The sequence below is a fragment of the Vipera berus genome (assembly GCF_964194415.1).
Source record: "Vipera berus genome assembly, chromosome: 8".
In the NCBI taxonomy this organism is placed as follows: domain Eukaryota; kingdom Metazoa; phylum Chordata; class Lepidosauria; order Squamata; family Viperidae; genus Vipera; species Vipera berus.
Window position 1 is genome coordinate 13,256,397 of NC_138211.1, and position 23,244 is coordinate 13,279,640.

The 23,244-nt window shown below is 41.8% G+C and overlaps 1 protein-coding gene and 1 long non-coding RNA gene across 2 annotated transcripts in view; one reads left to right on the top strand and one right to left on the bottom strand.

Moving 5' to 3' along the window:
* The window catches only part of ADGRA2 (adhesion G protein-coupled receptor A2), a gene marked incomplete at its 5' end in the record, with an annotated part of 84,559 nt that overhangs the window by 36,432 nt on the left and 24,883 nt on the right, over nt 1–23,244 (top strand). The window lies entirely within an intron of this gene.
* LOC308671395 lies at nt 8,626–11,013 on the bottom strand. Its single transcript, XR_014027192.1, has 3 exons — nt 10,919–11,013; nt 10,580–10,624; nt 8,626–8,902 (listed from the first exon to the last, which is right to left on the bottom strand). It is a non-coding gene; the product is annotated as an uncharacterized lncRNA (long non-coding RNA).

Below are 23,244 nucleotides of genomic sequence, written 5' to 3' on the forward strand. Positions count from 1 at the left end.
CTGCCAAAGCCAAATGAAAAGGAGTGACGGCACATAAAATCAAAGAAATTGATATACAGTTAATATGCAGCGGTACGAGGATTCGGATAAGATCTGCAGACTGGCTTAGAAAAATGGGTTGGTGGGTTTTTTGGGTTCTCCAGCTGTGGCACACCTGTTCTATTACATCCTGTCTAGAAGGCCAGGATCTAAAATTAGCATCAAGGATACAGCCTGTAGCATTAGTCTGGTTGTCTTTGGTAGTCAAGACCTGTGTATATTTATACACACTGATCTCCAAGGTCTCCCCTTTTGTCTTTTGCTTGAAAGCTGTAGGAAATCCTGTCCTCTCCTCCCACCCTTGCTTGACAACACAAATCACAATTATTTAGAGGCCCAGGTTTGGCCTGATAGTGCAGAATACATTAAACTAGCTTGAGACGTTTATGCGTTAAGCAGACTTAATATAGATTTGAGGACAGCTTAATAGAACAAGTGAGAGTCATGAGAATAGATCTTTCTGCCATAAGAAAAAAAATATCTGTCAGTGATTCTGCTGGTGGGCTCATAGCTTTGCATTAGTTTTTTTTGGAGCTCAATCAATTTGGCTCAAAGGAAGCATAATACATTTTTAGTAGAGCACCATAGAGACGTGTGTGTGTGTGTGTGTGTGTGTGTGTGTGTGTGAGAGAGAGAGAGAGAGAGGGGGGGGGGGAGATGTTCATTTTGGGAAACTAGTGAGTCCATCAAGTCAAGTTGCTCCCTTCTGCCCCTTAGGGCTTTTCAGAGCAAACATCCCATGGTGTTTGGCCATCTGCTGTGATGGAAGAGAATAAAACTAAAATATACAGAGAAAAGGCCAAAGTCAACAAGCCCTTCAGGCTGGAATGAAGTGGAGGTTTGGCGTCGTGTGGTCCCTTGTTTCTCAGCTCAAGACAACTGAGTCATTTGCAATAGCTTGAAGGGGCTTCATGCTTGGGATACGGAAGAATTGCTCCTCTGTGAAGCAAAAATGTGGACTGGCGTGGGCCTCCTGTGTGCACTGGTTGCGTTTCCCTTTCCGGAAAAACTGGGCAAAGTTTGGAGTAGTCGCGAGCACAGAGTGCCAAATGAAAACCATTCAGTTGTGCATTTCCCCCCCCCACCTCCCCTTATCAAGTCTTTATTCAGTTGGGTGAATGAGACTGTCCCTTATCACAGGGGTCCCCAACCTTGGCAACTTTAAGACCTGTGGTTCAACTCCCGGAATTGGGGAATTCTGGGAGTTGAAGTCCACAGGTCTTAAAGTCGCCAGAGTTGGGGACCCTGCTTTATCCTATCATTTCAAGAAGAGAGTTTCAGTGAAATTCTTTCGGTGGAGTCTGCGCATTTATTTAGGCATAAGCAGGTCAAATATTACGTGGGAATGCCCTATCTTTGTGCAGTCATCCTTCCAGTGGTATATAATTTCCCTGCCTTTCCATGCTTCGACGAAGTCCCAGAGCTTGTGATGGAATTCCTACACTGGGACTTTTTCTTTGGGATCTTGTCATCCCCACCTACATGGAATTCTTCTACTGGATACCCCTGAGCAAGTAGTCCTTGATTTACACTCATTCATTTAGCCACCATTCAAAGTTACAAAGGCACCTAAAAAAACCCCAGAAACGTACGACAGGTTTTCCTATTGACAATTTCTGGACCATCCCCATATGATCAAAAATACGGGTGCTTGGCAACCAATATGTATTTATGATGGGGTCATGTGATCACCATTTTAGACCTTCCCAAATGGCTTCTGGCAAGCACAGTCAATGGGGGAAGCCAGATTCATACAATGACCGCATGAGTCACATAACAATTGCAGTGATTCAATTAACAACCGTGGCAAAAGGGTCCTAAAGCCAGCCATGGCTGACTTAACAACCACTTTCTGGCCCTACTTGTGAAGTCAAGGACTACCTTTATATGGGGCATGCCATGGCCATTTGCTCCTGGAAGGCTAATCCCAGCATGCTTTTTGAAATGTAGACAGTTCTTTCTTTTTACCTGCTCTTGAAGTAATCAACCCGATAACCAGACCCAGCGTTTCAAACATGCAAATCCCTGTTTAACAGTGAAATCTGGTTTTAAGTTGCATTATCCCACACCCAAGTCTGGGATCACTTCAGCCAGAACAAGTTCTGTTTCATGGCAAAGTAAATGGCATTTCCTGTTTGCTAATTACATCTTTCGAAACATTAACCCGCTTGTTCTCTCAATAATTGCTGAGCGTCTTCAAGTCAGCTTTCCAGACCAAATCTCTTTTTGCGTGGTGAACCAGGGTCTCAGTGGGTTCTGTGTGTCTGAGAAGGGACTTCATTCATTGCTCCAGTACAGAAGAAGCTGCAGATTCTGCTCCTGAGCGAAGGCTTTTGATCCCAGTTCAGCTTTTAGAGCTGCATTCATATCTATATCAATATCAAAAAGTATAGTGCATCTTATGATTAGAAAAAAACTTTTTGAAATCATACGAGGAATTTGTTTTGTTTTGCACTCTTGTTCCAGTGTGTTCTTAGAAAGGAAATGTGGACAATAGAAGCAGACTGGTGTGTGTGTGTAATTTTTTTGGATTGCTAACAAAGAAAGGGAGACTGATATGGCCATTTCAAACTCATTTGTTCTCATCAGTCAGCCATACCCTTCTGAGATTCGAACCTGGGCCGATTGCACATTAGGCAGTTGTTTAACCTTAACACATATCTCCCTTGCCTCTCAGCTAACAAAGCGAGAAAGAGCCTGTGGCCTAGAGGTTAAGAAGAGTATGGCTGACTTATGAGAACAAATGAGTTTGAAATGGCCATATCAGTCTCCCTTTAATTCTTTGTTAGCAATCCAAAAAAATTTACACAAATAATGAGTTGTCACAGTTGTGACTACAGCTTGTGGATGGCTTTAGGTTAGGCTGATACAGGCAATAAGATTTGGCCCGTATTTGGGCCTTGCAAGGTATTCTAAAATACTTAACAAATACTTAACATACATACATACATACATACATACATATGAGTCATTTTACTATTCCTTCTTGAAAACGCAACCAGTGAAAACCTCATCCCAAGAATTATTTTAGAATTTGGGGTTTCCCCACACAGTCTTGGATTTCCTGGACTTCAATGGACTAAGAACCCTGGAAGGAAAAAAAAAGGAGGCTGTAAGATTAACTTTGTGTGACTCTGACCTCTTAAAAAGATGTAGTCATACTCAGATGTACTTAACAGTATAACAGAGTTGGAAGGGAGCATGAAGGTCTTCTAGTCCAACCCCCTGCTCAAGCAGGAGACTCTACACCATTTCAGACCAGTGGCTATCCAGTCTCTTCTTAAAAGCCTCCAATGATGGAGCACCCACAACTTCTGAAGGCAAGCCCTTCCACTGGTTAATTGTTCTCACTGTCAGGAAATTTCTCCTTCATTCTAGGTTGCTTCTCTCCTTGGTTAGCTTCCTTCCGCTGTTCTTGTCTTGTTTCCTGGTCCTTTGGAAAATAGTTTGACCCCCTCTTCCTTGTGGCAGCCCCTCAGATATTGAAACACTGCTATCATATCTCTCCTAGTCCTTCTTTTCACTAGACTACACATACCCAATTCCTGCAACCATTCTGTATATGGTTTAGCCTCCATCGTCCTAAACATCTTTGTCGCTCTTCTCTAGACTCTTTCCAAAGTCTCAACATAGTTTTTATAATGGGGGGGCCAAAACTGGATGCAGTATTCCAGGTGTTGCCTTACTAAGGCTTTATAAAGTGGTACTAATATCTCACGTGATCTCGATTCTATCCCTCTGTGAATGCACATTTAAAACAGACTACAAAAATGAGTTGGAACTCTTTTAAACCACCTTGGTTGCACAGGGTTGCCTCTAAGTTTGGATCCAGTCCTTTGATTATAAATGCATGTCTTTTGTAATGCAGATTGTTATTGGGGATACGGAGACATTCAATACTGAATTTCCCCCACCAACTGCTAAATCAGCAAACAGTTTCCTTAAGCAGAGATCCTTCCCCAGCTTCTGAGAGGCTGTAAAACCATAATCACGTTCAGCTTCAATGCATGGCTGATATCTATGGGCCCTTCTATTAACCTGTAGTTAGAGGCTGCCTTTTTTTAAGTGGTTGGGATGTTGTTAGTGGTCATCTGTTTCTACTCTTACTGTTTGTTGGTTTAATTCTCTCTCTTTTTTTTAAAGAGACATTTGAAAGGGGTATGGTCTTCCAAACACCGAGCACAGTTTAGAACCACAGAAACTTATTTAGTCATCTTCTGAAGGAGGCAGGAGATAAACTTTTAAAAAGTACATTCCTGAACAAATACAGCTAGTCCTCGACTTACAAGCATAAATGAGCCCCAAATTTCTGTTGCTAAGCAAGACATTTGTTAAGTGAATTTGATCCCACTTTATGACCTTTCTCACCCAAGTTGTTAAGTGAATCACTGCAGTTAAGTTAGTAACCTATGAATCTAACTTCCCCGTTGACTTTGCTGGTTACAAACGAACTATTGCAAGTTGAGGACAACCTCTAGTCACCAAGAAATTGAACAGGAAAATCTGGACTAGAGCAAGGTACAATTGCTCTGGCGTTCTACCCCTCAGTTAAACCTGATTGAAGAAAAATCGGAGTACTGAAGCTTAATCAGATCAAACATACTTAGAATTGACTGTTAGTTTTCTTCATAGTCAGCCAAAACCTGTCTTGTTAATTCCTGAAATTTTTCTTCCCTTGGGGTGGGGAGAGAGAAACACTTCTTTTTTTGTATCTCATTTGCAGGGGAAAGCTCTGTACACTTATCTTCACATTTGTTTGGTCGGTGTTCTGAAGTTTATTATTGCAAAAATGCAGGATGTGCTTGTATGTTTGGTTTTTGTCACTCGTGCATCTTTTCATTCTGGCTTCTCATATTTTTTGATGGGAGGAGGTGGGGATCATGGGAAGAACTTCCTGTTATTGCCTTCTCCTGGGATTTACCTGAAAAGTGGAAATCCAGGAAAACAGCACCTTGCTGAAGAGACTCACTCACATTTTTCACTAAGGCAGCCTGTGGTCCGCGGGGCTCTGGGGATTTGCCATGTCGTTACACGGGGTCCGCGAAGGCTTGATGCAGTCTAATGCTTTAAATCTTGAGTTAAAATCTTGGTGGTCTGTGGCCAGGGTCTGTGGCTACAAAAGGTATTTAAAGGGGGTCCGTGATGAAGAAAAGGTTGAGAATCACTGAATTAAGGTATATACCAGAATCCAATAATCTACCAATTAGAATTCCAGAACAGTCTTCTTTTGTTGTGTGAAAGAGTTTGCAACCGATATTTTCCTTCTAACTGAAGAATGATTAACAAAAAAAGCAGAAGGAATTTCCAGTATAGCCCTAATTTTGCAGAAGATGGTCATTACCATTAGCTTTAATATTTATAATACTTGCCCAGAATCAATACAATTCATATTTTATCATGTTTTCCTTGATTAGCAGAGAAATTTATTTCTTTATGTTTTCATTTGCTGCAACTAAAAGAAGCATAATGTATGCAAGGGGTTTCTTTGCTCATAATTTGTTGTTGTTGTTGTTGTTAGTTGCAAAGTCGTGTCCGACCCATCGCGACCCTATGGACAGCGTTCCTCCAGGCCTTCCTGTCCTCTACCATCTTCTGGAGTCCATTTAAGCTCACGCCTACTGCTTCAGTGACTCCATCCAGCCACCTCATTCTCTGTCGTCCCCTTCTTCTATTGCCCTCAATCTTTCCCAGCATGAGGCTCTTCTCCAGTGAGTCCTTCCTTCTCATTAGGTGGCCAAAGTATTTGAGTTTTAGCTTCAGGATCTGGCCTTCTAAAGAGCAGTCAGGGTTATCTCCACTAGGACTGACCGGTTTGATCGTCTTGCAGTCCAAGGGACTTGCAGGAGTCTTCTCCAGCACCATAGTTCAAAGGCCTCAATTCTTTGGCGCTCAGCCTTTTTTATGGTCCAGCTTTCACTGCCATACATTGGAATTGCTCATAATACCCAACAAAATTAGGATCAAAGGGCATTTTAACCTCTGATTTTTCCCTGGGAAGGAAATAGAGTTTAAGAAATTTGTAAAGGCCTTCTGAGTAATTTATGGGGTTAATTTTGATGGAAAGTGACAACTGTGAACTCTCACACTGAACTTGTAAATATGTGTTGGCTGATAGTAACCAGCTGTCCCAGGACAGATAAACTCAATTACAATTACAGTATGTGTGACTAGAAATGAGTTAGCTCTCACTCAGAGCCTAAAACATGGATAGGCATGTTTTTGAAATCTGTATTATATCTCTATGATCCCCATAAATGATTTTTATTTTAATTAATTGGCCATTTTAGGATTGAGGAGGCGGAAGAGGGGAGCTAAATTGGAATGAATCCGCAGAAGAAGAATTGTGGACAGACTTCCAGTTACGATTTGCAGGTTTGGGGCATGTGTTCCCACTGCCACAATTCTCCTTTCTAGTCATTATTTGCCATATTATCAGGTAGAGATGTACAGTATGGAATAATCCATGCCAGACGTTTCATCATTATAAGTGGTAGAAGTTCATTAATTATGGATTGAAGTAACCATTTGGCATCCATATATAGGTACCTTGTTATGCACCTTTAGTATCTGTTTATTTTATTTTTCTTCTAAAGAGATGCCAAACTGGCATGAACATGGGTACAATTAATTGCAGAGAAGTGCATTCCTATCACTGTGACTTATTTTGTTGCTTTAGGCCCCTTAGGTGGAAACTGGAGAGGGGAAAGCAGAGCCAGTGGCCCAGGCAAGTGAATGCTGAAGTCATTCCTTTCCTGTGGGCAGGGAAGGAGTTGAAATCAAGCTTACACAGAATTTGAAACCAAAGTTGCTTTCCTGCTGAACGGATCCCACCCTCTGTAAACAGAGACTGGCAGCTCTGGCTGGGTGAAAATCATCATTAACTTTCTGCTCTGGGAAACAGGAGAGCCGGGAGGCACGAAGCCATGTTTGCTAATGTGTCCTTGGTGTTTTATTGGGAAGAGAGAGGGCTAGGTTGCACTCCCTTTACCTCTTCTCCAAACAAACTGCCTCGAATTAAGGGAGCAGGTTTTTCCACACATAAAAAAAGGCAGAAGACTGTAGAGGCTGGAGTCTCTTTATAAACACCTCTACCCATCTATTAATGCAGATGGTTAGCCGGAGTAGTGCTCTATGACAAAATACGGGTGAAGAGAGTCTATGCCCACCCAGCAAAGCAGAAGCAGGTGAAAAAACATTTCTAGCTAATCCTGGCTGTCAACTCTGGTGACCTCTTTGTAGACAGTGCTGAGCCTAAAACAATCTCCAAGATGGTCAATCAAAAGAATTCCCAAACAAAGGAACTCATGAATTCTCTAAATATGTTTCAGTCTGTTTGCCCTTTTCCTGTCAGAAGGTCTTCTAGCAACCTTGGCTCTTTTATGACTCGTGGACTTCAACTCCCAGAATTCCTGAGCCAGCGTAGCTCAGCTTGGAAACCTCTCCTTTTCCCTTCAGCGTGGCTGGCTCAGGAATTCTGGGAGTTGAAGTCCACAAGTCGTAAAAGAGCCAAGGTTGCCTACCCCTGTTAAATCTAGACAACTGGTCAGGATTTCCAGTGCTTTTCTAGAATGAGGTGCTAAAAGGAGATGTGGTTCTCTCCGTTTCTCTGAAAAAAAGTGACTGATGACCTCTTTTCACATTTATCACCATTGCAGCACTTTTTTCAGTGCCACTGTAAGTTTGAATGGTCCCCCAATGAAAAGTTGCAAGTCAAGGGCTATCCTATCCCAGTCACGGGTAAATGTTTCATGAAGAAATGGTGTTGATGAGCTAATAGGTGATTATTAGTTGTGGCATCACACTGCAAACCTCAGAAACGTCTTGCGGTTGGAGAGCGCACAACATCGTCAACAGTCCATTCGGTCCACCCAAAACCTCTGATCACCTCCAACAGAAGATAAATGTTAAAATGCCTTGTTCCTGGCTAGCCTTTCACTAGCAGTGTTTAAAATATATAGGAACATATAGAAGCTGGCAGTGAAAAGTTTTGGGCTCTCAAAGAATCCTTGGGGACTCTTTTTTTTTAAAAAAAAAAGAAGAAAAGAAATCAAAATGAAAAGCTTGATTGATTGAGCAGCTGCACCACAGAGAATTCATTCATTCCTGAACGTTTCTTAGCAGTAAAAAAAAAGAAAAGAAAAAAAAAGGATAGAATAGAATGTAAGCATTTTCCTTTTGTTTATACATTGAACATACATTGAGCATTCCAGCCGTTTATTTACTATTTCTGAGGAATGCTTCAGCGAACGTTTTAGCTTACGTGCATTTTTAGTATTCTGGCTTTTAGAATGATAATTGCTTCTTAACTTAGTTCGCGATGCATTATAATTTGGTGGTGGGTGGGGTCGTTCATGCATCTGGGGTGCATTTATTTCCAAAAGTCACTTATACTAAGTAAGCTAGATGCCAGAGCCTTATCGTTCCCCCTCCTCCCCTCCCCTCCTCTCCTTTTTTTTGTTATGGCTTTTGCTTATGAATGAAAATGTCATATAAACAGAGGTGAAGACAGAGAGGCACAGTCTAAGCAGAGAGGAAATAGTTAGCTTCACCACCCTGGGGGTGGGGAATCAAAAACTCAGGAAAACATCGTTTTAAATCATTTATATTGCTCTATAAAATGCATTCCTGTGCAGATGATGATCTTTGAAAAAACGAATGGATAAGGAAAATCAGAATCAACTTGTCTCCATGTGGAAGGATCATATGTACATGAACATGAACATTTTCTGGGCAATCTGTTCCTTGTATTTTCACAAGCTGTAGATCATCTTAATGACGTGCCAAATTACACCATACAGTTCTTTTTTTTTTCTTCAAAACTTTTCATCCCATTTGAAAGAAGCTTCTGTTTTTCCACTTCTTCCTAGGGAATTTGAAGATACAAACAACACTTTTCATCTTTTTCACATTTCTCCCGGTAGTTTTCTCGGTAATGTTGATCAGTAGTAAAGGGGGCAGAAAATATCACAACCATTTGGTATTGGTTTCATAAGCATTTTTCCCCCCACTGCTTTTCACCATTATTTTTTTAAAAAAACACCCCCCCCAAAGAGGTGCAGTTGCAGACCACTGGAGGAAGAACAGGGAAAGCCAAAGTATTCTTACTGTACCTTTTAGCCTCTCGGTCATAAAATTGGTATTGTATTCCATCCCAGAGAACTTTGTTGCAGCGTTCACTACGCAAGACATTTAAAAAGGAAATACTCTTTTCTCCAACTAAACAAGAACTGGTAGGAAATAAGGGCAGGAATGTTTTTCTACTCAGCTCTACCTTGGGGCTCTCCAAACTTGGCAACCTGTGGACTACAGGTCCCAGAATTCCCCTGCCAGCATGCCAGTTGTGGAGATGGCAGCTGCTTGCATTCATCTGCAGCTGATCAAGGAATGTCAGTTATTATCAAGTGCTCATTCCCAGTGCCTGCAGTGGCCTCTCCATAATTCCCACAAGGATGGAACTCAGCAGAATGTGCCCCATTGGTTCTGCAACTTTGCTTTCCCTTATTTATGCTGGTGGAATGTTAGAGTTAAAATCCCATGGGATCGAGGCAGTGGGAGTTTGTACTATCATAAGATGTTTATGTTCAGACAATGGAAATCTCTGGTTTCTGTCCAAATTTGTTGAGTCCAAGCCCATTGTGGGAGCTCATTGCCAATAGGCTTTCCTTGAGAGGGAGGTTGCAAATGTATTAACTCCTTGTGGGAAGGTTCAAGCTTGTCCCGTCCCAGAGGGTCCATAGCAGAAATGGGCTCATCCAAGCCCAGTGTGGAAGGAACCAGATAGAGCTAAAGACTGCATTTATTTTGAACAGCATTGGAGGGAGAGATAGCTGGAGTTGCCTCTAGACTTAACAATGATTGATGTCTGGATAGTTACAGAATTAGAGGGCTGGAGGCTAAAACATACGAAGAACGGTTGCAGGAATTGGGTGTGTCTAGTCTAGTGAAAAGAAGGACTAGGGATGACATGATAGCAGTGTTCCAATATTTTAGGGGCTGCCACTAAGAAGAGGGGGTCAACTTATTTTCCAAAGCACCTGAAGGCAAGACAAGAAACAATGGGTGAAAACTACAGTAATCAAGGACAGAAACAACCTAGAACTAAAGAGGAATTTCCTAACAGTTAGAACAGTTAACCAGGGGAATGGCTGAGTTATAATATGGCATGTATCCACTGGTCTAAAAGTAGTGGATTATTTCTATTTCTATTGATTGTTCATCATCAGTTACAGAGTTCTTATCTCTAACGTGCCTGCATGCACACGTAGGCACGCACGCAGGCACACAGACACACACACACAAACACTGGTAGTTCTTGAATTTGCCTTACTCTTTGGCTTGTATATTGTACCTATCCAAACTTTGCCCAGGTGACAAGGAGCTGTTTCTTCAGCACCACCCTCTATACCTGGCCATTATTACAGTGTTAATATGTGTTCTATGAAGCTGTAAACAAATGATTCTTTTTATTGTTGCTGTTATTATTTTACAAATTGTTTTTGAAATAATATCAGTGTTTGCTTTCAGCTTATGTTTTACTTACAATGTCAGGTTTTGCTGAAGGACCAACCCATGCTTCATGTAAAGCCTAGATAACAAGCGGAATCAAAATCATCAGGCATGTTCTGAAGGCATAGTCTACAAGGACAAACAATGGAATCGTCTTATCTTTCTTTGGAAGACTGCCTTTAAAGACTTCCTGAGAACAAGTGTGGCTTAAAAATTAAGTTTGCACCTTCCCTAGGCCCTTTCCATCTTTGGTTAAATCCCAAGGGGAGATGTTGTAAGCAAGCCTCTTCACTTGTAGCTCATCCTTATTAGGTAATAGAAACAGCCTCTGTTTTGTACAGTGTAAACATTTCTGTTTACCAGAAATACTCACGTTTTCAACTGGGATGTTGACTGTTCTTAATAAATCCCTATTCTCATTTAGTATGCCTTTTCCACTGTGAAAAAGAGACAGAAGGAGACCTGGTCAAGGAATAGTCTGAACTCAGGACTGCTGATTGGGCCCAGGACAATCTATCTCAGAACTTCTGGTCTCTCAAGAAACATGGAATCTCAATTTATAAAATACTGTTAGGCTGGCTAAAGTGTTTAGCAGCTGTGTGAAACCAGCCATGGTTAGATACTTTTTTCTTCCAAGCAAGTGCTGGCAAAAAAACACCTGCTGTTAAAAAGGGGATTCCTTAGTGACAGTCACAGCCCTGATAATGTGATGAACTAATGCTCTCCACCCCCATTCCAGGACACAAAGAGGGCCTTTAAGCAAGGAGAAAGAAGTCCACCATCTAACCTCATCAGAAAACACAGTGACTGTGGAGTTCTGGGCCCCCTCTTCCAAAGGAAATTATTTTTCAGCTATGGAAAACAGGACAGTCTTTGTTCTGTTTTTCATGTGGGCTTTTTTATGTGGGCTTTGTGGGTCGGTTCCTGGCCTAGCTGGTATACGCTACTTGTTGCTGGATTTCCCCAGAACATGTGCTGAAAACATTTTCCCTTGCAGCTGGATGTTCTGAGATGGGAGCTTCTTTCATCTAAGGCAGGGGTGTCAAACTCAATTTCATTGAGGGCTGCATCAGCATTGCAGTTGCCCTCAGGGGTCCGGGTGGGTGTGGCCAGGGTGGGCGTGGCCTGCTGTGTGGGCATGGCTAGAGTGCATATGGCCTGCTGGGTGGATGTGGCCAGCTCTACATCGTTCGCATCAAGGGTGCCTATGGGGGCCTGGGCAGGAGTGGGACAGATCTGAGGGTCTCTGGCAGGAGTGTCTCAGGGCCAAGGCAGTGGGGGCCATTCCCTCACTGTTTCCAGGATGGCTTTGCGGGCCATATGAAACCACTTCGCGGGCCGGATCCGGCCCCCGGGCCTTGTGTTTAACATGTCTGATCTAAGGCCCAGCAGTCTTCTCCCCTGTTTGGAAATGAAGGCCTTCATGAGCGCAATCAAGAAGAGTCTATCCTAAAACTCAGAGGAGAGTTGAGGATTAACTTAACCAGGCAGTGGAGTAAAGCAGGGATCTCCAAACTTGGAAACTTTAAGACTAGTGGACTTCAACTTCCAGAATTCCCCAGCATGGCTGGCAGAGGACTTGAAGTCCTCAAGACTTAAAGTTGCCACGTTTGGAGACCTCTGGAGTAAAGGATAGCTGGTTAACCACACCAGTCATGTGAAGCAGTCTTCATCCTTTTAAGTGACATGTTTCAATGGGCTACATGATACGCCAATTGCTAGAGCTCTTTTCTTACCCATAATTTTCTCATGTGGATTTCATATGGAGATCCTTCCCAACCCTTATAAGCTCGACCCAGAAATGAAGAGTCTCAGAGGAAGCGTCCTTATTTTGTCCCCAAATGCACCAGCTGCCTGCAATTAGTGCAGGTTTGAGTCCCACCAGGCTCAAGGTTGACTCAGCCTTCCATCCTTCTGACTATATAGATGTGGCTTTCCACCTGTGAATTACATCATGTCTCCTATATAGTACAGCAACTTCCAGAAGCAACACCTGTCTGTTTTGGGCTACAGTAGATATTAGCAGCAATTTCTCAACACATCTCACTGACTAATCCATAGAGTCAAATGTGAGGAGAACACTACCCAGCCTGAAGTAGAATGCAAATGACCAGCTGTCTGCAAGGAATATAAACTCTTCCATTCCCCACCATCCCGTCAGAGCTGAAGAAGCTTCTTGGATGAGAAGCGGAACGTCTTCAAAGAAAAACAAGAAAGTCCAGTTGCCTCCATAAAACAGCATCTTTGGGATACTCAGCCTGAACTGTTGAGGTTGGACAAATCCACCATCTCTTTTGAAAATCACTCTATTTTTCTACTAGCCCTGAGTCATGAATTCTTGGGTTTAGATCTTGGACTGCTTCATCTGATACTCACATATGTGCGATTTAGATCAATAGCACAGAGGAAGGATAACTTGGTTATTGTTAACCTTGCTCATACTGCCATTTGAACTATCAGTGATAGAGGCTGTGGAGGACACTACCACAAAATATTATAGTACAGTATCCATAGCTTGTGAAGTCTGTTTCTTCTAAAATGGATACTCTTTCCCCCATTTTCTAGGCTTTTTTTTTCAAACTGGCATCCATCATGATGACTGAATGTGCTGTAGAAGTTACTTTTTAACTGAGAAAATGCTCTCTTAAACTTGTTGTTGTCCCCATGTACTGCAGCAAGGCTTGGGGGTTCCTGTGAGACACCAACATTTTGTTTTGTTTTGTTTTGTTATATAGTAATCCCATATTGTCCTCAATCAGCCAGGATTCAGTATATGGTTACGGTCCAGAAGCACTGTCATTTTTGCATGGGAAAATAAACTAATGGGCTAACCAAATGCAGAATTATATTCCAGCTATTGCGAAATCTAATACTGTAACATTTTTTCCCCCAACTTGGTCTCTCTTTTTCTGCACCACCATACTCAGATCATTTGAAAAACTGTCCCTGGCTTTGCACAGCAAACCTGCCTTAAACCTAACCTTTGCATCATAATTTACCATTGGTTTTGCACTGGCTAGTGTCAACAGTTTAAGTTGAAAAGGTCTGCTATCTTAGCTTAATCCCACCAAATACTGAGAAATAAATGTTTGTATTTGGGGGGGCGGCGGCTTGTTTTTATAAATGAGCTACAAATCACTGCTCTCACGATGCTGTGTGTCGTGAAATGCAGCAGCTGTTTGGCAGGAATGGAAGGAAATGAAGAGGGATAAGGCAGGATGCAGAGCCGAAATTACAGAGGGACACAACCTCTTCCTTTTTTTTCTGATGATATTCCTTAGCTCTGGGTGGTGGGAGGAAAAAGTTGGAAAAAGTTGGCAGGAATCCTGTGATCGGTTTCTTGGATTTCGTTAAGGGTTCTGCCTATTTTCGACATTTATGTGATCCAAGTTTTGTAAGAATGGAGAAGACACAACCACACTGTCCTTTGTTACAGATGAAGTTTTAGTAACTCGTCTCATCATTGCAACGGATCACAGGCATCACAAAGCCATACAAGAGATGGGATTTTAGCAGAAGTAAAATCTCTCAGCATCTGCTACCCTTCTCTTTAATGCATTTAACCTCTTTGGCCGAGAAATAACATAGACCTACCTTGCAAGGACATTGTCATAAGATCAGTTAAGATATCTCAGGAAAGAAAGTTCAAGGAAGTTTAGCAACAGCTTAACATCACATCTAAAGCAAAATCTTGGCTTTCGGACAGCTAAACTTCTCATTTAGCCTTCAGCTTTCTTAATTAATGAGCTTGCCTTCTCAAACAGTTTTGCCTAAGTCCGTGGTGGCAAACCTACGGCACGCGTGCCACAGGTGGCACACAGAGCCCTCTCTGTGGGCACGCGCCCCGTCGCCCCTGTCCTAGGCCTTCAGCTGGGTTTTATAAAAACCTTTACGCTTTAGGCCTCCGCCGCCGTGTGCAAAAAAACCCAGTTTCAATCAATCAATTTCAACTTCTCGTGGGGAAAAAAAGATCTCGCAAAGTTGGAATTGATTGAATGAACTTTTTAGTCCCACCCAGTCTGCCGTTACCACCGCAGCCACGCCCACCCAATGGGCTACGCCCACCCAATTGGCCACACCCACCCAATGGGCCACGCCCACCCGGCACCCGACGATACATAACTGGGTTTTGGGTTGCAGTTTGGGCACTCAGTCTCTTAAAAGGTTTGCCATCACTGGCCTAAGTGAACAGAAATTAAAGGAAGTTGCACATTGTGCAGATAATGTCCATCAGTTTTTGAAGGATCAATACTCTCTTCTGATTCTGGTGTTCTTCCTTACTCAAAAAGTAAGGGAAACATAGGCCGGAGGCGAAAAAGAAAGTGCAGGCATGTGTGTATGTCTTCCTTTGTGTGTGCTGGCTCAGGAATTCTGGGAGTTGAAGTCCACGAGTCCTAAAAGAACCAAGGTTGCCTACCCGTGGACCAGAGGCTTCAAAGACTAAAGGCTTTGAGTTGTCAAAAAATGCTTAAATAGGCCAACTCTGATAATCTTATACCAGGGCTAGGCAGTTTTCTCATGAAGTGTTTTGGGGCCTGGAGTAGAGGGAGTCACAGGTCAAAGCTATCTTTGAGGGCTCTCATTGTGAGAAATGCTTTAGGAACATGTCTTTCGCCTCTCTAAGAATGAGATAAAGTGTGGCTTGAAAAGGGGTAAACTTCTGCTTATGTTCAAGTTTCCCACCCTAGACGCTGCCTCTTGAAAGAGATGAATAACTTATTCAAAGCACAGGTGGGCTTGTGCCATTTGCCCCAGTCCCATCACCAGAAAAATAAACCGTTTGTGTTTGTGCATGCACACTCACATTCAGAGTTTCCCTCCCTTGCCTTCTTGTGAAATGTAGAGACTTTTCCTTCCTCTGCCCGCTGAATTCACAAATCCCATCTCCAGCTGCTCTTTCCAGATGCATGCCATAAATCTAGCAGCCTGACCTTGGAAAAAGTGGTTCCTTTTTTTGCTTTGTTGCTTGTTGATGCATAGATTTGCTGACCCCACCCCACCATTTTCGTTTTCATGAAATCATCACCCATTAACCATCTTGAAGCAAGACAAGTCATTTTTTCCTGGCCAGCCAGCTGCTATTTAATTGCCAGTGACCTTAGACCTTAGAGTGTGGTGGCTTTCTTCAAGCCAGCAACTTTAGAACAATATCACATTTGACATAGTTAGCATTTTTCCATTTGGGTATGGGTATTAGACTGTTTCCCATGGCAAACTTAAAGTTGGACTCCGAATAAGCTTAAATATAGTTGAGTTGGTTGTAGCTTAGTATGATATACATGCATCTAATCATGGTATCTGCCATGTTGTGTAAAGCCAGGTAATTATTATTATTATAATTCTGATTAAACCAACCACTGCATGGTTGTGTGAACTAGTCAGTATAATTATAATAGTAATGATTAAAGGGGAAAGTAAAACCAAAAAAAAATGGGAAAAGAGAATAAATAAATCAAGTATCCCAGGTAACTGATGATTTTTAAGGTTCTAGCAGATGTGTGCCATTCCATCTCACATCCACCCAGATTTCATTGCCATGGCTCTGTCTTGTGCACTTGGTAACTTTGGATTGTTTGGGGAATTTAAAAACTCTAAGATTTTTCCCCCCCAATAATTTGACCAGAATTTTTGAAAAGTTGGAGGATCCCTGAATCCTATTGCTATGTGTATCCCATGTGTTGATTTTTCCATTTGGACTATGTGAACAATAGGAACAATTGTACTAAATATATTGGATCTCCTCCTCCTCCTCCTCCTCCTCCTCCTCACCTGCAAGCCCTATGTGGAAAGTCATTTGCACCTCCTCTATGACTATGGTGTCTCTTGTCTCCAGCAATTTCACAGCAGCCTGCCATGATATTTTGTGAAAGAGAGTTGATAAATGTTTGAGCTTCCTCCAAACTGGGCACCAGACAAAAACCCTTTGTAATGGCATTAACAAGGGCCCTTCATTCTGATTTATCACATGTTTTAAAGACAGCTTCAGATGAAGAAAGAGCTTTGCCCCAAAGATTTACTCCAGTTATTCATTTCTGGTGGCTCTGCTGTGCCCTTATCCTGCTGGCTGAGGAATTCTGGGAGTTGAAGTCCACAAGTCATAAAAGGGTCAAGTTTGAAGACCACTGGCATAGTGCAAGAGTACTGTGATCTACAGTTCAACTCATAATAGTGAATTGGACTTCTCCGTTGAGATGTTTCTGTAGATACAGCAATGCTTAGCATAGTTAGGCAGCTACTGGAATTCCAGCATTCCAAGACAGCTTACTTTGGACACCTATCACAGGACCTTTATTCTGCTGAATTAGTTGGGAGAGGCCAAGATTCCTACTTGCTACAGAAAAGGCACTCATCCAATAGGCTTTTATCAGAGATTCAACCATGGAACTATCCTTGTGTTGAAGTCCACCTCTCTTGAAAAAGCCCATATTTGTGGAGATTAAGCTACCTAGATCCAGACATTGCTATGATCCATCCTAGCCAAGTAGATTTGCTCAAACATTCTGGCTCAGCTAAATTGTATAGATGAAACTGACATATTGCAGTAAACCAGGCAAGAAGCAAGAGCAAGAATCAAAGGTTGTTCTTCAAGGTCTTATATTTTTCTATTGGCTGGTAGGTGTCCTTTTTCTAGCCAGAGAACAACCTGACACATAGACAAGAGAAGAACCAGTGTTTTGGCTGTCCTCTTACACATCTTGCAAGCTGCATTAGATCTCAGAAACTGGGGCAAAACAAGGATAACAAGAAAGGGTTATAGTTTAGGAGTGGCATATCTGCTCTATAGACAGATCCAAATTCAGATCTGAGCTTTTCCCAAAATAATTTGTGCCTAAAACCTTAAGAGAGCTGCTACCGGTCAACGTCAGGCTAGATGGACCGAGAGTTTGACTTAGAAGCTGCCCTTTACTAGGTTCCTACACGCATACGTGATCCCTCACTGGCACTGGTTCCAGAACATAAGGAAGGCTTAAAGTCAACTGCTTTTATTTCTTGCCATTCTCTCTCTCTCTCTCTCTCACACACACACACACACTCACACACACACACACACACACACACACAGAGAGAGAGAGAGAGAGAGAGAGAGAGAGAGAGAGAGAGAGAGAGAGAGAGAGAGAGAGAGAGAGAGAGAACTTATCTCCTCTCCACAGTTGGACAGTTGCCTCTTTAGGTGGAGACTGCCAGCCATCCAAGCTTTGTTTCTCTTTGGTTATGAGTTCTCTGAAATCAAATCTCATTTAAACACAGGCCATATATGGCTCCTAGTCAGGGCTGGAAAGAACCTATGCCAAAACGGAAACGAATCTGATTTTTTGGAAACATTTTTACTCCACCCTTCATTCAAAAGACAGGACACATGGTCTCCTTCTACCCTCCTCCTCTGACTCCCAGTTTTGTCTTTGCAAAGATCCAATGAATAAATCCAGGCTGAGCAGAGGCCGCTTGCCTGTATTCGCCCAGTTTTCTGGATGAGCAGAGATTCTTAATGCGCCCCTCTAATCTTAGCGGAGACACGCCAGATGTCCCAGTGCAGACATGTCAAACACAAGGCCCGGGGGCCAGATCCGGCCCGTGAAGTGGTTTCATGCGGCCCGCGAAGCCATCCTGGAAACAGTGAGGGAACTGCCTTGGCCCTGGCCCAGAGACCCTCCTTCTGCCAGAGACCCTCAGATCTGTCCCACTCCTGCCCAGGCTCCCATAGGCACCCTTGATGCGAACAATGTAGAGCTGGCCACGACCACCCAGCAGGCCATACGCACTCTAGCCACGCCCACCCAGGCCACACCCACCCGGCCCCCTGAGGGCAACCGCAATGCTGATGCGGCCCTCAATGAAATTGAGTTTGACACCCCTGTCCCAGTGCTACTACAACTCCCAGGGTCCTTCACCCTTGGCCTTACTTCTGGGAATTGTAGTTCTCATCCTCTAAATTGCCATGGGAGGTATGGTGGCTACATTTGCTCTGCTGGATTTTTTTTTTTTTTATTTTTTTTTTGTCCATGAAACTCTTGTGTGAGGATCTGGCAACCTAAATATGGAGGAGAAGTGAAGTCCCAAAGGTGCTCTTCAAAAGGCAACTGGACTTTCTTGGTTTTTCCTTGAAAAGGTTTCGCTTCTCATCCGAGAAGCTTCTTCAGTTCTGAAACATTTTCAGCCATAACCTGGAGGACTGAGAATCTCCATAGACGGTAAAAATAGAGGTGTACTCTCTTCGCCCGTCCATTCTGTCTCATGGGAAGTAGAGTATGCTATAAAATAGCATGACCGATGAAGTGCAGGTCCTTAAGAACACCATTTGGGAACCCGCCCCCTATTCCTTCCTTCTTTGAGAACTAGAAAGTTGCAAGGGCAGCTATTCTTGTTTGCAAAAATGTTGGAAGATCTCTCTTCTGTCAGGAATAGGTAACCCTCTGTGTACACACGTTGGCGGCTGGTGTGTCGTGCATGTGTACATCTCAGGCAGCACTAGAAGAAGTGGGTTTTTGTTTTTTGGGGGGTAATGTTTGGAACTCCTCATTCCCAAATCCAGCTGTCTCCTTGGGATTAGGAGGGTGGGTTGGCTGGTTGCTTTTGTTCTCTTCAGTTTTATGATTTAGAGGAACAGCTGCAGGCAATGTGGTCTGCACTCATCCCTTCTTTCTCAAGAGCCTGCAGAGTATGGTGGTGGGGAAAGAACGGTGTGTGTGTATGTGTGTGTGTGTGGCAAACAGAGCAAAGGAAAGAGGAGAGAATAGCAATAGCTTCATGTCCACAAGACTTGAAAAGCCTGATCTTATCACCTGATCTTATCATTTCAGAATTGCAAAATTGGCAGAGGAAAGAACCAGTCCTTTTGCCAGAGCTTGGAGCGAAGGAGAGGGAGGGAGGAGAAAGGCTGACTGAACATGGTCTTCAATGCAGTGTATACATCATTTCCATATAGGCATACAGAGGGCAAGGAGTTGGTCAGTGGCTTTCTCCGGGAGCAAAACTTTGCAGCATTTTATGAGTTTGCTGGCTTAACCAAGCTACATACAGAGCACAAAAACTCTACCCCACGAAGTACTGTTTCTCTTTCGTTTTCCTTTTTTTTTCTCAAGCAACACATAGTTACTGTGCATACGAGTTCATATTTCAATGTATGTTTCCCACCTCTACCCCTCCCCCAAATTTTGATTTCTAAAAACAGATTTAAGATAGATAAATTTGGAGGTTTTTCCAAAACCTCTGAGACCCTCCCCTTACAGTGTTTTATGTGGCATCCTGCTCTTTTGCTTTTATTGGAATCCGCAGCAAGAACATGAATATTTAGGCTTTTTTGTTCTAGATGTAAAAATTGAGTCAACTTTTCCAAAAACTTGGAAAATCTGCTTCGTATCTTTTTTCCATATAAGATTCCTCAACATCTCCATGTTTGTGTTCCCATGGAAAGACAAACACGGCAGATTTCTTTGACAGACTCTTTCTCCTTCTCCAACAATAATACCAATTGTTATATTTGTTATTTAACACCATGAAAAAGCCACAACTGCCTATCCCAAGTGAATGGGAAGGGTTGGGGTTAGGGTTAGAATCCAGTCTGAATATTTGGCTGACTGTGCGATGAGCAATAATTATTTGTTAACCTTTCCTACGTACAATTGCTGTTATCAGATCAGTACAACGTAATTTCTTTAAATATGGCTAAATTTTGTGATACTGCTTGCAAAAATAGGCAGAGTTTGATTACCCACCAACAATCCACCACTAATTGTAATATATTATGAATAGAGCAGAGAATAGAATAGAATAGAATGGAATGGAATAGAATAGAATAGAATAGAATAGAATAGAATAGAATAGAATAGAATAGAATAGAATAGAATAGAATAGAATAGAATAGAATAGAATGGAATGGAATGGAATGGAATGGAATGGAATGGAATGGAATGGAATAGAATAGAATAGAATAGAATAGAATAGAATAGAATAGAATAGAATAACAGAATTGGAAAGGACCCTTGGAGGTCTTCTAGTCCAACCCCTTGCTCAGGCAGGAAACCCTATACCATTTCAAACAAATGGTTATACAATCTCTGCTTAAAAACTTCCAGTGTTGGAGCATTCATCACTTCTGGACAGTGAATTTCCTGACAGCTAGAACAATTAATCAGTGGCACAACTTGCCTCCAGAAGTTGTGAATGCTCCAACACTGGAAGTTTTAAAGAAGAGATTGGACAACTATTTGTCTGAAATGGTATAGAATTTTCTACCTGAGCAGGGGGTTCAACTAGAAGACCTCCAAGGTCCCTTCCAAGTCTGATTCTATTCTATTCTATTCTATTCTATTCTATTCTATTCTATTCTATTCTATTCTATTCCATTCTATTCTCATTCTGTTCTGTTCTGTTCTGTTCTGTTCTGTTCTGTTATATTCTATTCTATTCTATTCTATTCTATTCCATTCCATTCCATTCCATTCCATTCCATTCCATTCCGTTTTATTTGCTATTCTATTCTATTCTGTTCTGTTCTGTTCTGTTCTATTCTATTCTATTCTATTCCATTCCATTCCATTCCATTTTATTTGCTATTCTATTCTATTCTATTCTATTCTATTCTATTCTGTTCTGTTCTGTTCTATTCTATTCTATTCTATTCTATTCTATTCTATTCTATTCTATTCTATTCTATTCTATTCTATTCTATTCTTTAAGAGTTGAACAGGAGAATTAACAATTATTGTTATTATTAAACTTTGAGCATGTTTAATCAAACCAAAACTGTTCCTAGTGAGGTCTTGCCAGATCTTGCTGACTATTAAACAGAGCTTGATGACTTTCCTATAATATATCATTCAGATCAGCTAAAAGATAATTAAGATAAAAAGTGTGTATGGCTTGGCCAAGGGTTAAGGAAGATGTAATAAATTTGTGTTACAGATCTTGATAAGGTTGAAAGTAATGGCTCCTGATTTACAGTGACAAAGGCATTCATGGCATGGGATTTTTCTGGAACCTATTGGCCAAGAGGAAGCTTGGAGAGCAATAAATAATGTTATATATCAAGCATTTGTTTACATGCTTTTTCAAGCCTTCTACGTTGCTGCTGAGCCTGAGATCCTGTGGAAGTGATTTCCATACATTAATTGTGGCCATTCCATAAAATCTTCTGCCTTACCCCTAATATTCATCCATGTAGCTTTGTTCCAGATGGTCCCTCATTGGTCATATTTGTTTCTAGTGAAAGAGCACCCTATCCCCATCAGGCTCTGCTCTACTCCATCCTTATTCTTCCTTTGTTCGGAAAAAAATATACCGGACCCAACACAAAAATTAGCAGGTTTTGATGCCACCCACCAATGCTGGAAAATTCTGACTAGGATTCGTATCTTGCATGGCATCTATCAAGACTCTCTATGTAAATAGGGCAGAGTATCCTCCACTGAAGGAAACCAGGACTTCAAAGAACACGGTGGCTGCACACCATCAAAGCTGACACCAACCAGAGCATAGAAAAAACACAAAGAAGTAGTGCAAGATCAGATGACCTGGAGAGACCTGACCCAGAGAATCGCCAAAAGTTGGACATGACTGAATGGATACTTCTTCTTGGAAAGTATGAAGTGTTTAGGAAAATTTACAGGCAGCACCCAAAGCTAGCAGATGAGAAGAGCTGTTTTCTTTTTCTGTGGAACATAGGATATTGCTGCTGTCCTAGTCTTTTTGGCAAGAAGTCATGAAGTCTGGGTGGGCTTGTTGGCGTGAGTATGCACTGTTGTTTTCTTAGTGCGTAGCATAAGCTGAGAGTAGGAAGAAGTTACAATTACAAGGGAAGTCCTGATGGTGATCCTTAATGAATTGCAGAACAATAACAGACCTTCTTACAGCTATAAACCTTCTTTGATGTGAGGTTAAGGTTAGAGGGGGCCTTTGGACTCTATGGGACAACTAAGAGAAACTTATCTTCAGAAGATGGGAATCCATCAATGGGTTTCAAACAATGAGGAAGTTTGTTCACTGAGGAAGAACATCCAAGGGATTAGCTGGACTTATCCAAAAGATAAGTAAATACCTTATATTCTTGGGCAACAGTTCATCTTCCTGTGATGTTACCAGAAATGGGCAAGAAAATAATTCTTTTTTGTTGTTCAATATATAATTTTTATGAAGGATGTTCTTCAAGCAATAAAAGACAAATTGAAAAGAAAAAGAGAGAAGAAAGAGTAATAAAGAGAATGGAAAAAGTAGAATAACTAATAGAACAAAAGTCAGAAAAATAAGTGACTTTCCAATCTCCTTTGCAACAGAAATTAGCAACCTAGGCCTAACCTTCTTCCTTAATTGTACAAAAATCCCTTCGGGCCCTTTGTTTAGCCCTTTTTTAATCATCAAATCCATAAATCATCCCTTCACTTTCAGCAAAAAAAAGTCCATAAAAGATTTTCAATCTTATAAAAAGGTCCTTTTTGTTTTGTGCCTGACCCAAATAAGTCAGTTGTGGTTGTGAAACCCTTCTGGAAGGAATTCATTTGGGGAAACTGAATAAAATCCAGCAGGACTTTTCTTACTGTTTTCCTTTCTCCATCGTGAAAATAAGGCCTGAAAAAATATGGCTCCGTTATCAATTTCTCAACAAATCACAGGCAATTTATTTTGCTAGTTTTTAAGTGTACTATTGTATTTGTTTGCTTCACTCGGGTTTTGTTCTTTTAAATTTTGGTGAGCATGAACTGAATA